Source organism: Halichoerus grypus, chromosome 3 (assembly GCF_964656455.1).
Source record: "Halichoerus grypus chromosome 3, mHalGry1.hap1.1, whole genome shotgun sequence".
Classification (NCBI taxonomy): Eukaryota; Metazoa; Chordata; class Mammalia; order Carnivora; family Phocidae; genus Halichoerus; species Halichoerus grypus.
The window spans coordinates 125,324,286-125,336,551 of record NC_135714.1 but is presented as its reverse complement, the minus strand read 5'-3'; the positions used below and the strand labels follow the sequence as shown (position 1 = coordinate 125,336,551).

Below are 12,266 nucleotides of genomic sequence, written 5' to 3'. Positions count from 1 at the left end.
GGACTAAGAGGTTTGGATAATATTTCCGGTGAGAGATGATGGCCGCAACCAGGGTGGGGCCGTGGGAATGGAGAGAGAGGAGTGTGCATACATAAACCGGCTTTTCCGCACACTACCTGGACCTTATCCTTTCTTGCAGCTAATTAGGCCAAAGCATTGAAATCCTATCTTATTTCCTAAGAAATAATTGCTTCCTTTTCTGTAAATATATAACAGCAATACTTACATTGTCAAGAACAGGGTTTAGTCCAGCCAGGCACCGCCAGGAAGATTCCAACAATGTACAGTTAATTCCTGGATGTATAATAATAGATCTGAAGTGAAGCTGTATCACTTCTACCCCTTGAATAAGGGGCCTTCTCTACAGATACATGGAAAATAATCAGTTGTGTGGAATGATAAAATTATAACTTGATATGATTAAATGAAACACCTAGATGCATCATAAATAACTTAAACCCCCAGAATTATAAATGCACAACATGCATTTTATTTAGACCGGCAGTCCTTCCTTACCTAGATAACTAACAGACAATGGCTACTCAATGTCTTAACCCACTTGCGTCCCATCTCTTTGTCTTAGCTCAGTCTTCCCCTCCAGGGCTGTCTCAGTTGTCTGGTGGGCTTCTCTGCATTTCACTACCTTCTTTTGCACTCAGTCCTCTGTTCTCCGCTCCTTCCTCGTGGTTCCTCCTTTTTCCTGTTCGCTACTAGCACTCCCTTTTGCTCTTCCACATCCCTTCCACCTGTACTTTCTCATCTCTTGCTGCGCACCATACTGATTTCTTGCCCTCTCCTCCGTTCTTGGCTCTTTCTCCTTTGTCCCCTCACTCATGATCTCTCTCCGGGAGACTCTGCTCTTTTTCACTGGAGAGAGGGAAATTAAGTTCCAAACCTACCCAGTCAGGAATGACACCTGTGCCTCTACTGAAGTCAGGAAAAGCTGACAGGATGAAGCAGAGAGCACTCGCCCTACTTCTGGGAAAGCAAACCCTGTGGTTTCTCAAGGCTCCATCAGCACCCGTGGCTTTTCCTACAAGGTCAGCTTTCATGCCTGAATTCTATCATGAAAGCTACTCCTCTGGATGAGGGCATCCATCACCAGCTGGGAGGGCAAATAGTAGCACGTTTTCCATATACAGATAGCATCACACATACGGCAAATTGTGAAAGAATCCTCTCACATGACATCAGTTTGGAGAATTGGAGAATTGTGAGAGACGTTGGACAAATTTGAAGGGCATGTTAGTTTGCAAGAGTAATTAGGTATCACCTACCAGGGAGAAGGTCCCATGGAGGTAGCATTAAGGGCAGTTTCATTTTTATGGGATGGAGAGGGAAGGACAGCTTGCGGGGAATGGAGAGTGACTTGGCCATCCAGGAGGCCCCTGGGAAGAAGATGCCAGGGAAGAAGGCCATCTGCAGGGGGCACAGCAGACAGCGAAAGGGATGCCCACTGTGTGTCTGGGCGTAGGGGCTGCTGGACCAGGTATGCACAGCTTTGACATTGGAGACTGTGTTCAACCACTTGTGAATTTTAGCTGCCTAAATCTCAAAAGTCACAGAAAAAGGGATATGAAGGCTTGCAGATTTTTATGTATTCATTCAACAAATAATTATTAAGCCTTTACTTTGTGATAGGCACTGTTTTTGGCAGGGAGAATACAGCAGTGAACAAAACACAGTTTCTATCCTTAAGGAGCTTATATTCTCATGTAGAAGACAGATAATAAACCCCCAAACAAATACATGTACTATTACTACTCTCACTCGTACTATTATAGCTACCACTACTACTATTACTAAAGCTACCTCTATTTCTATACTACTAATAATGATAATTAACACTTAGGTAGTGCTTACAACTGACCAAGTATTTTTCTGACTCTCTTACATACATTACCTCCCTTAATTTTCACTACCCTCTTTTATAGGTACTGGCATAATAATTCCCCTTATACAGATGAGGCAGAGATCATTTAAGTGCCTTGCTCAGAGTCACATGGCCTTAAGTGGAAGAGTTATATGATGTTGGTGATACATATTCTGAGGAAAAACAGAGATCAATGAATGCCATCTACAGATTTAGCCAATGGAAGTAATATAATTAGAGAATGACAACATAGTCTTTGGAATCTGAGATCTTGGATCAAGGTGCTACATCTGAGTTCTGTGATTTTAGGCAAATTATATTGTTTACTTTGGGCCTCAGACTTCTCATCTGTTAAATGGGGATAATAAAACCTAGTGGGAGGGGTTTCTGTAAGCATAAAATAAGATTACATAACGATGAGAAAGGACTCAACACAGGCCTGGCATACAATACATGCACCACAATTAACAGGGCTTGAAGCCAACAATAGCCCAAACAAAGTTGCCCAAACTAAGTTAGGTGAAAACAAATTGCCTCTGGCTGAATGTTTCTAGGATGGGAAAGAACTATGTTTCCTTAAGGATTTAGTAAATCTGAGGACTAAGGAATATAGAAGATTCAGATCTTCCCAAGGGAAATGGACTCTTTCAATAAATGATTATTTTTGGCAGATGTAAGAGGGTAGAGGATCCCCAAGGAGCTCAGACTGGCTAGAAGGAGGGAGCAATGAGTGTGAGAGAGAAGCTGAGCCCTAAGGGTCGCAGGGCTTTCCTACCGAAGGGGCCTGCTGTGGCCAGAAGGGATCACCCAGCCCCTCTTAGTCACACAACACAAGCTAACGGTGTAAGGGCTAGGGCCAGCCTGGAGCCTTGTTCCTGAAGGACATCTTACCTGGTGAAGTACAGGTGGATCTTTATAGAGATCTAAGAGGAGGGAACGTGGCCTGAAACACTGATGTCTGTTTTCCTTAGTCTTCTATAATCTCATATCCCCCGCTTTTGCTTTTCCCAGACCTGCTATGTTTGGCAGGACCCCTGATGGTATTTACCATTACCGTAATATGAAAAAATAAATGTTTGTTGCCCCTAATGTGCTCCTCAGTTTCTTTCTTCGCCCTCTAATCGTGGTCTTTGCTTATCAAACAGCTCTGCTTCGTTATTAACAATCCAAGAGGTGACCAAGTTCACTCAAAGGTTGTCTCCGAGAGACATGTTATTTTTGGTTGGTTGTTTGGGATACTGAAAAAAAGGTAGGCCTTGTGATCCTAGAGTGATTTTCTTGTCAATCAAAAAGACTTTAGGAACCATGACCTCTGCCCAAAGTCAAAATAAAAAACATTTTGGGCCAGTGGTAAAATGTACACTGGCATTACAGCCAATGTTCATGGCTCAGAAGTGAAGATTAATGGATTTTATGCTGAATTTTGCCAATACTGTCTTCTAACATTTTTGGAAATCCACTTAGCCTGTTCCTGTCATCCTTTTTTAGTGTATTAGACCATAGTATGGCTTCAGTAGGATTTGTCTATAATTTGTATTGGGGCATTCAATCATGAGAGAATAATTTAGTGCAATAACTTTATGGAGATAGGAGGCAAGGAGAGTGCAATGTAAACTTTGTTATATTATAGAACGTGAAGTTTTAACCCATGTGATATCCTTAATGAAAACAAGACCATGGATGGACCTAGTGGGCATTATGTTAAGTGAAATAAGCCAGAGAAACACACCTACCCTGTGATTTAACTTATATGTGGGTTCTAAAAAAACAAAATACATGAACAAACCAAAGCAAAAACAGTCCCATAAATACAGAGAACAGACTGGTGGATGCGGGAGGGGAGGGGTCCGGGAGAAGCAGAATGAGTGATGGAGAGTGGGAGGCACAGGCTTCCATGTATGGAATGAATAAATCCTAGGGATTAAAGGCACAGCAGAGAGAGCATAGTCAATGATATTGTAACAGTGTTGTCTGGTGACACAGGGAAATTACAGGTGTGAGCGTAGCATTACATAGAGTTGTCAAATCACTATGTTGTACTCCTGAAACTAATGTAACATTGTGTGTCAACTGTTTGAATTAAAAAAAGTAAATTAATTAAAAAAATAAGCATACTTTTTCATACCACTCTTGATATTATTGCATACATTTGAGAAGTATTCGAGGTGGAAGGCACAGGGGAAGAATTTCCACGTTTATCATTATCAATGCCTCAATTAAATGCCTGAGTATGTGTAATTCTTTGTTGCATACCTAAAGAATACTTGCTGGCGGCATATTGCTGCTACTTGCTCTTCTTGGTCTACCAGATACCCTGTGGCCACTTGAGTTTTTCTAAATGAGTCAGAGCTAGTGCTCCCAATTGCTCGTTTGGCCTGCATTTTTATTATTATCATTAATAATATTCTATTATTTCTTATTTTTTTTCCAGCTTTAACCTCCACATAGTCTCTAGACATGATTCAAATGCCTTACTTTTTAAAGCTAAATTTCCTGAGACAACCTGGAATGACTGTCACCTCTGAAATTTAAAGTTGTGTTCTTCAACCTGTCTTCTTATGTGCGGGCACAAGTAGGCACTCGGTGAATATGTGAAAGTCTATTCATAGTCATCCCCAATGTGAGTAATTAGCACTTTCCTCTTTTATTTGAAAGACTCTGTCCTTTGAGTGTGAAGCCATGTGGACATATAATTAGTGGAGAATCAAAATTTGTTAGAATGTATTGATCCATGGGCCCTTCAGAGAAGTTACAATAAGAGATTCAAAATGGTAAATGACACAAAAAGAAGAAGGTGAAAAAAGCTTCAGGGAAACCAGCCTATACACCTGAAGAGTGCTTTGAGTGGTCTTTTTGAAAATATACACGTTAGTAGCTCCAGCCTGGGTTGATGGACTTGTAGGTAACATCTGAGCAGAAATGATTGCCTTTCAGTATAAAAGCGTCAGTTTCACATTAACTTTTCAAATGTATTTTGCTGCATTTCCAGCAAATCAAAAGCATCATTCTCTATTTTTGAAAGTTTTTAAATATTAAAAGAAACCAGTCATAGGACAGGATAATATGGGGTGGGTATTTGATAAGCAGGTTTTTCTCTTTGAAAGAGTTGTGTAAATGCTGAAGAAAACATTGTGGCTTGATGGGTTCACCTCAGCCATAAATTACTTCAGCATCTGGTACAGCAGACTCTGAATATAATTGTTGAATTAATGAAAGAATGTAATAACCCATGAAAAGCAGACTCTGCAAAATATTTTGAGCTTTTGGGATACAAAAACAGGGATACTCACTTTTCCTTTTTTCCCTAGGTTTGTTAGAGCCCAGTCTTTTTTTTTTTTTTAATATTTTATTTATTTATTTGACAGAGAGAGAGAACACAAGCAGGGGAAGTAGGAGAGGGAGAAGCAGGCTTCCCCATGGAGCAGGGAGCCCAATGCGGGGCTTGATCCCAGGACCCTGGGATCATGACCTGAGCCAAAGGCAGACGCTTAATGACTGAGCCACCCAGGCGCCCCAGAGCCCAGTCTTTATAACTTCAGTGTTATCCAAGCTGACTCTACCTCTCTCCCCAGCTGTGGCCAGTAGTGGGGATAGAAGGGGTTAAGGTGACACCCCATAGCTCAGGTAACGTCTCTAGATTCTGCTTCTTGCCCTGTATTCTGAATGTTCTTGCTCTGGCCTAGAATACCTGGTTTCTCTTGTTCTGTTTGACCTCAATTACACCCCTTGTCCAGCCATTGCTGTCTACCTGGTTTTAAATTTAGGTCTCAGCTCTGACTCCTTTCTTTGATCACCATAAACCATAATCTGTGCAGTTGTCCTGTCTCACTGTTGTGCCTTACCCAAGCTCTGGGTCTCGGCCCACTGGATATCCACTAATGGAAGTGTTGTTTGGATGTCAGCCTCTGAGTATCTTTCCTACCCCTACCATGTCTACGATTGTGGCTAGGCATGCCAGGATTCTTTCACTGCCAGTGTAACTAAGTGATTTCTTTCTTCTGGAACCTTCATACCTTGACCCGGATACACCCAGAGCTTAAAATTCCAAGCCTTCAGACTCCATATAGTCAGAAAGAGAGATGGATGGAACCCTGACTTCAAGAAAGTGCCAAAGACCAGCTGTGTCCTGAGGCTCAGCAGTGCCTTCCACAGTGGGTGATCTGAGTTCAGCCAATAGAATTGGGGTCTAAGCATTTTAACCAGAGCATTCTAAGACCCCAGACTATTGCACAGAAATTCGCCAGCAAACAGAGACCCTGCCATCCTTTCTCCATCCGTAAAGGTATCGCTGCTATCTACGATTTCAGAGCAGCTTAGCCCAACTTCCTGTTCTCATGCTCAGGAGGAGAGGCAGAGAGGTAGATGGAGGCTGCCCTCCAATCCGGAGCTCCAGGGCCTCCCAGCCGTGTGTGTGGAGGCCCAGACTGGAAGAGAGACTCCAGGAGGCCAGATGTGGTGTCCATCCTTTCTAGTCCATGTTTACAGACAGCAGTGTTCCACATGAGATGATGATGTCATGCAGTACTCGTGAGGCAATATAGAGTAAGAGGTCAAGACCTGGGGGCTTGGAGCCATACTGCCTGGGTTCCAAGCCTGATTCTGTATATATCACTCTGAGAACTTGAACAATTTGCTTAAACTCCCTGGAATTCAGAATCTTCCTTGTGAAGTGAAACTTCGTCATTCATCAACCACTTACTGTGCTGCTTCTCTGGAAGGGGACAATTTTGGGGGCTGAGGACAGGAACTAGGTAAGCTACCTGTCACCATGGAACTTAAGTTCTAGAGGGGAAATAGATAATGCACAAAAATGAATGTATGCTTTCAAAGAGATGAGAGCTATGCAGAAAAATAAAGCATGGTAAGAGAATAAAGAGTGAGGTAGATTATTTTAGGTGAAGTAATCAGAATAGTGTTCTCTTAGGAGATGCCGTTTGACCATTTGTCTGAATGCAGTGAAGAATAAGCCATGCATGTAACTGGCATTCCTTTCAGAGAAAACTCCCAGTGCAAAGGCCCTGAGGCTGAACTGTGCCTGGGATAATGACATTCCTTGTTACATACAGTTACTGTGAGGTTAAATGGTTAATTCATTTAAGAACTTTTAATAGGCCCTGTACATAAATGTTTCTTGATTAATGCTGGTTGTTAGCATTATCAGGCTGCTTCATACACTCTGGCCCAGCTAGTCCCGTTGTAGCTGGGGTGGGTAGTCCCGGTCGGCCAGGGTAGCAGAGCCTACCCTGAGGGTTGGGGACACTGCCACCTGCTGCCTCCTGCTGGTAAAACAGCTGGGTATGTGTAGCGGGTTGAGAAGCTGGTGCTGTGTGTGTCTCATCAGCTGCCCATCCTTCCTTCTATATCTTGGTTTCTACTGGCTAGACATCCTTTCAGTTCCTTAAGTCCACTCTGCCTTCTGCTTCGTATGAGATTTCTGTCACCAGTACTGCCTATGTCACCTGCCAAGCCCCAGCCCACTCTCCGTCACAGTGCCAGGGATCCAGGACGACTGTTTATCATATAGGAAGATGCCTTTAGTCATAGAACATTGCTCCCGACACATATTTCACTGGGACTTGTGTTTTTGTCAAATGGCTACCTCCCTCTTTGAGCTTACGTGAAAGAATAAAGACACCAAATTATGGTGGAGTTTATTCATTTATTAGACCACCCACCTACTCAATGGGGGTCTGGTGATCTTAGGAAAGAAAAATGGACAAACTCCCACAGAGTTACCACCGCCTCAGTGCATGCACCATTTGAGGCTTGCACCTGCTCCCACAGACTCATGACCTTCTGAAGCTGTTCTGTTGAATTATTTGTGATTTGTCATTTTTTAAGAAGAAGATTATACTTCTAGGTGCCCACAACCTTGTCCATATTTGGAAAAGTGACTAAAGTAGAGAATGGCCCTCTAGTCATTTCTTGGTCTGGCTGGGCACACGGTGGTACATTTAGTGTTCACAGATGTAAGAGCCTGGCTGCCTACCAGACTTGCTTAAGAAATACATCTTATATGATCCTCTGTGCCAGATCCCTTAACATGACATCCCATAGTCGATAATAATGTCAACTTCAACAGATATTGTGAGCTTACTCAATGCTAGATGTTATGCTAAGACTTTTCATTTTTTAATCTCATATCAACCTCACAACAATACTATATAACCCAGATACTCCATACATTCGTAGGCTACAAGATCACACCTCCCATTAATACCCAAATCTCAATAACATGGGTCTCTATCCCTTGTCACTGTTAGATGTCTTTACCAGTTTTCTTTCTATGGATTTTTTGGAACCCAAGAAAATTCTTCTTGTCCCCAGACCTGGATATCTATGCCACATGGGTCTGGATTTGGACCACTCCTGGGCTTTTCTGCAGGTCTCCTTTTCTTGCCCCAAGACTTGTCTCCCTCAAGCCACCTGCTGCTAATCTCCCTGGCACAGCTTTGTCTCAAGTGTAGGCTCAGATGCTTCCCATATTTCCCTACTGTCATATGGAAGGTTGAAATGTAATGTTTTAGTGAGACTCTTATGATAGCTTTGGGGAACAAAATGGAATAATACACAGAGGACTTAAAATTGATTATTAGATATGATTGCTCTCAGAATCCTCAGGCTTAGGCCCCTCGGAGGCCCTTTCTGAGGCCCTAGCCCCTACAATGCATGGATGTTCCCACTCCTATTGTCTGACATGTTGCAGAGGCCAATTCGTGTTGGCAGTAAGACCTCCTTGCAAATGTGTCTTGTGCTGATTCCAAACTTCTTCCTTCTCCAGTCCTGAACAGAGGGATGGTTATCCCATATTATCTAAAACCTAATCCTTGGGCTCTCATTTTCTGTGGCAGGATGAAGAACATCCTCATCCCTCTCCACAGGGGTTTTCCCTAAGGCCCTTACTAAAGGTAATGCATAAAAACACAACAAACCAACATTAGGACATTGCCCAATTTCTGAGTTACTCCCTATCAACTCACTTTATATACAAGATATAAACAAGCTGTCCAAATTCAGCTTCAGCTTTACCAACCCAATCCCTTACAGACATAGGCTAAGACCAGCTGCCAGACCCTACCTGACACCTTCCAGTCTCTGCCTCCAACCTCCACCATGTTTTGTACATACAGTAGTCCCCCCTTATCTGCAGTTTCACTTTCTGCACTTTGGGTTATCCACCGTCAACCGCAGCCCCGAAGCAGATGACCCTCCTTCTGACGTATTGTCAGAACAACCATAATAGCCTAACACTAACATCACAAAGCCCACGTCATTCACCTCACAGCATCTCAGCACCTAGCCATTTTACCATCTCACATCATCACAAGAAGAAGGGTGAGTACAGTACAATAAGATACTTAGGCCACATTCACATAACCTTTATTACAGTATATTGTTATAATTGTTCTATTTTATTAGTAATAATTGTTAGTGTCTTACTGTGCCTAATTTATAACTTACATGTTATCATAGGTATGTATGTAGAGGAAAAAGCATACTGTATTTAGGGTTTGGTACTATTCATGGTTTCAGGTGTCTACTGGAGGTCTTGGAACATATCCCCCGTGGATAAGGGAGAAACGACTCTATTATTTATTCTATTCTCACCACAACCCTGTGGAATAGGTATCATTGGTGTGTTTTGGGGCTTTTTTTTTTTTTTTTTTGTCATTTACCACAAACAAAACTTTGATGAGATTAGCACTATTTTTAAGTCCATGTAACAGATAAGCAAACCCAGGTTTAGAAAGTTTAAATAACTTGCCTAACATGACAGACATTTGTACACAGAGGGCAGCGTGTGTACCGAGCATCTCCTCGTCCGATGTTACCTTCTTTGTCAAAGATAACTTACCACCCTGTGAACTCCTTAGTCATTCCTTGAACTACCACTGTGTCCGGTTTGCTTTCTAGCTTTGGAGCAGGCTGTTCAAATGCGTAAGCATCTGGTCTCCAGGTCTATATCCAAAGATTAATCACCAAATAAGGCAAATATCATGTTTTCAAAACATGCCCCTCCTAACTTACACTCATGGACAGCACAGCCCTCACCCCTCAACTTTGGGGTCTCCACACGGACCTTCTCTGACTCCTCCAGCCACAGAGACCTTCCTTCTCTGCACTGTTGTAAGCAGGTCTTTTTATTTTTCTTAAGGCATATAACACGGCATTTTATTCTGTATTACAAAGAGTCTTTATTAATCACTATATAGTACCTTACATTGTTATCCTATGCTTTTTATTCCCGTGTTTACCTTGTCTTCAGTATAAAATTAGAACTCCCTTGAAGGTAAGGGCCATGTCTTAAACTTCTTTCATTTTTTCTCCAAAGAATCTAATGTTATGCTAACTTCATACAGAATACTAAATGAATATTGGCTCAATATATTGTTGACAAGAACGAACCAAAAAGAAGGAACTGGTATAAATAATCTGATAATGTCTCTTAAAATATGCTTTGAATTATTTTTCGTATGGCCAATAAATTTGTAAGAGCTATAAACTGTCAATGGTAATTCTAGAAGCAAGTAGTAAAGCTTTTTTATGTTTACTAACAAAATTTAAAAAGAAATGAATCTCCATAGTTCATAAGTAGATATTGAAAAAGGAAACCTACACATATAGTTTTTAATAACTTAAAAGAAGAGTTAAAATAGTTTCTTAGGGTTTCCAAGTAACAGTGTCCACACACTAATTGCTAGGTGGTCTTTTCTCAACATTTTCTAAAGTATCTCTGAATGTCTTTATCATCCACTTTTTATAAATAAATTGAAAATGTGAGCCTGGCAGTTATTAAAAAAAAAAAAAAAGGAGGGTAGCATTTTGGTTTGATTTTGGTGACAACTGTTTGATAGAGGCAAATGCCAAAACCTATTTTTGACACATTTCAGTTTAATGAAAAAAATTTTTAACATACATTTAACAAAATAGTGAATTAAAAGCTCAACTATTTTACTATCTGCTTTGGGAACAGTACCTTCTCTCTGCCTTTTTGGGAAACTGTACAGCTTTCTGATTATAAATGGTGTGTCTTTTGTCTTGTTTCTTGATATTTCTGGAGTTTAAAAAATATCTTATGGTAAAGTTCAGCCTACTTCAGGAACATTAACATATGAAGCCAAAGATTATCTTGCCATGGGCCATTGCTGTGCCCTTAAATAATATAAATTTGATCAAAATCAGATATTGAAGTAGACAACATTCACTGGAAAGTTTTCATTTCTTTCCTATTTTCTTAAAATCCCTAGAAACTTGTTTATTTCAGTAAGAGCCCACCCTCTTCCAAACACATCAGCCTTTCGAAAGCTTTATTTAAATGCCTCTGCCAAATGAAAGGCTCCTTTCATGCCATTTCAAGCCCTGAAGTACCAAAAGGGTAAATAACTTGAAGTATCATTTTTGACTGACTTGACTTTGAAATAGGCTCAGCCAGCGTAAACAGCTGCTCAGCCGCAAGAAGCTTCCCTGCCTCTCTAAACAGTTGCCCCTGTGCTCTGCTAATATCCGTAACAATGATAAACACCTTAATTCACTGGATTAATGAGTTAGAGCCAATAGAAAAGGACAAAAACCCATAACTTTTCCACAAACTTAGTTAAATGTCAAGGTTTTTAAAGGCCTAGTTAGCAAGTATATTAGATGAGATATGTCAGTTTCCCAATTTACGACTCTGACTTGTCTCTTGTGATTCCTTATAGCCTCTAGCCATTCTCCTCTTACCTGAGGCATTCTCTGGCAAAAACCTGATGCTTCCAGTCATTCTGCATTCCTGTGTTTCTTCAAAAATAATTGGACAGGCACCTTTCCATAAACAATCATCATTAGTTATATACGGTACACAGATACGAATACCACACAAATAAGTTTCAATGGAATGTCTTGAGCCAAATAGTAATAATTTGGCCTGCATGCTACAGATGTGATTGACAGAGAGTTAATGCACTTAGCACTTTTCCAGGAGGCTCTGAGTATTAGCTCCTTGATGCTCAGAAAGTCCTGCTCCCAGAAAAGTGACATAGACATTGACCACTGAGTTTGTTGCTATTCAATAGCCGGTTCCGTTTCCAGACTCTATGATTAAAGTCATTATAGGAACTGTCAGCAGGGGGGAAGAAATGGAAACTGTCACAAGAAGCAACTGTCTGAAATGTTAAAGATTCCCATAATGTTTAACAGTTTTAAAGCAGGGGATTTTAACCTAATGAAGATCAACCTAAATTGTAAAGCTGCAAGCTCCAAATAGTTTCCGCGAGGTTGATTAACCATCTCTCTTTTTATCTTTTCTTTTAACCTTCTTGGAAAAATTCTGGAATAATCAAAATCAAAATAAATCTTTGTACTTATGGCTATGAACAAAGTTTACAACAAAAAGGAATTAATATCTTTCAAGGAT

The 12,266-nt window shown here is 41.0% G+C and overlaps 1 long non-coding RNA gene across 24 annotated transcripts in view; it reads left to right on the top strand.

Annotated features, from left to right (window-relative positions):
* The window catches only part of LOC144381380 (uncharacterized), a 340,649-nt gene that overhangs the window by 298,770 nt on the left and 29,613 nt on the right, over positions 1 to 12,266 (top strand). For 22 of the 24 annotated variants that reach the window (XR_013446496.1, XR_013446486.1, XR_013446495.1 and 19 more), the window contains one exon: positions 4,305 to 4,493. The exons of the other annotated variants lie outside the window; for them this stretch is intronic. This is a non-coding gene — a long non-coding RNA (uncharacterized LOC144381380). The remainder of the gene's footprint in view (positions 1 to 4,304; positions 4,494 to 12,266) is intronic. 24 annotated transcript variants of the gene reach the window in all.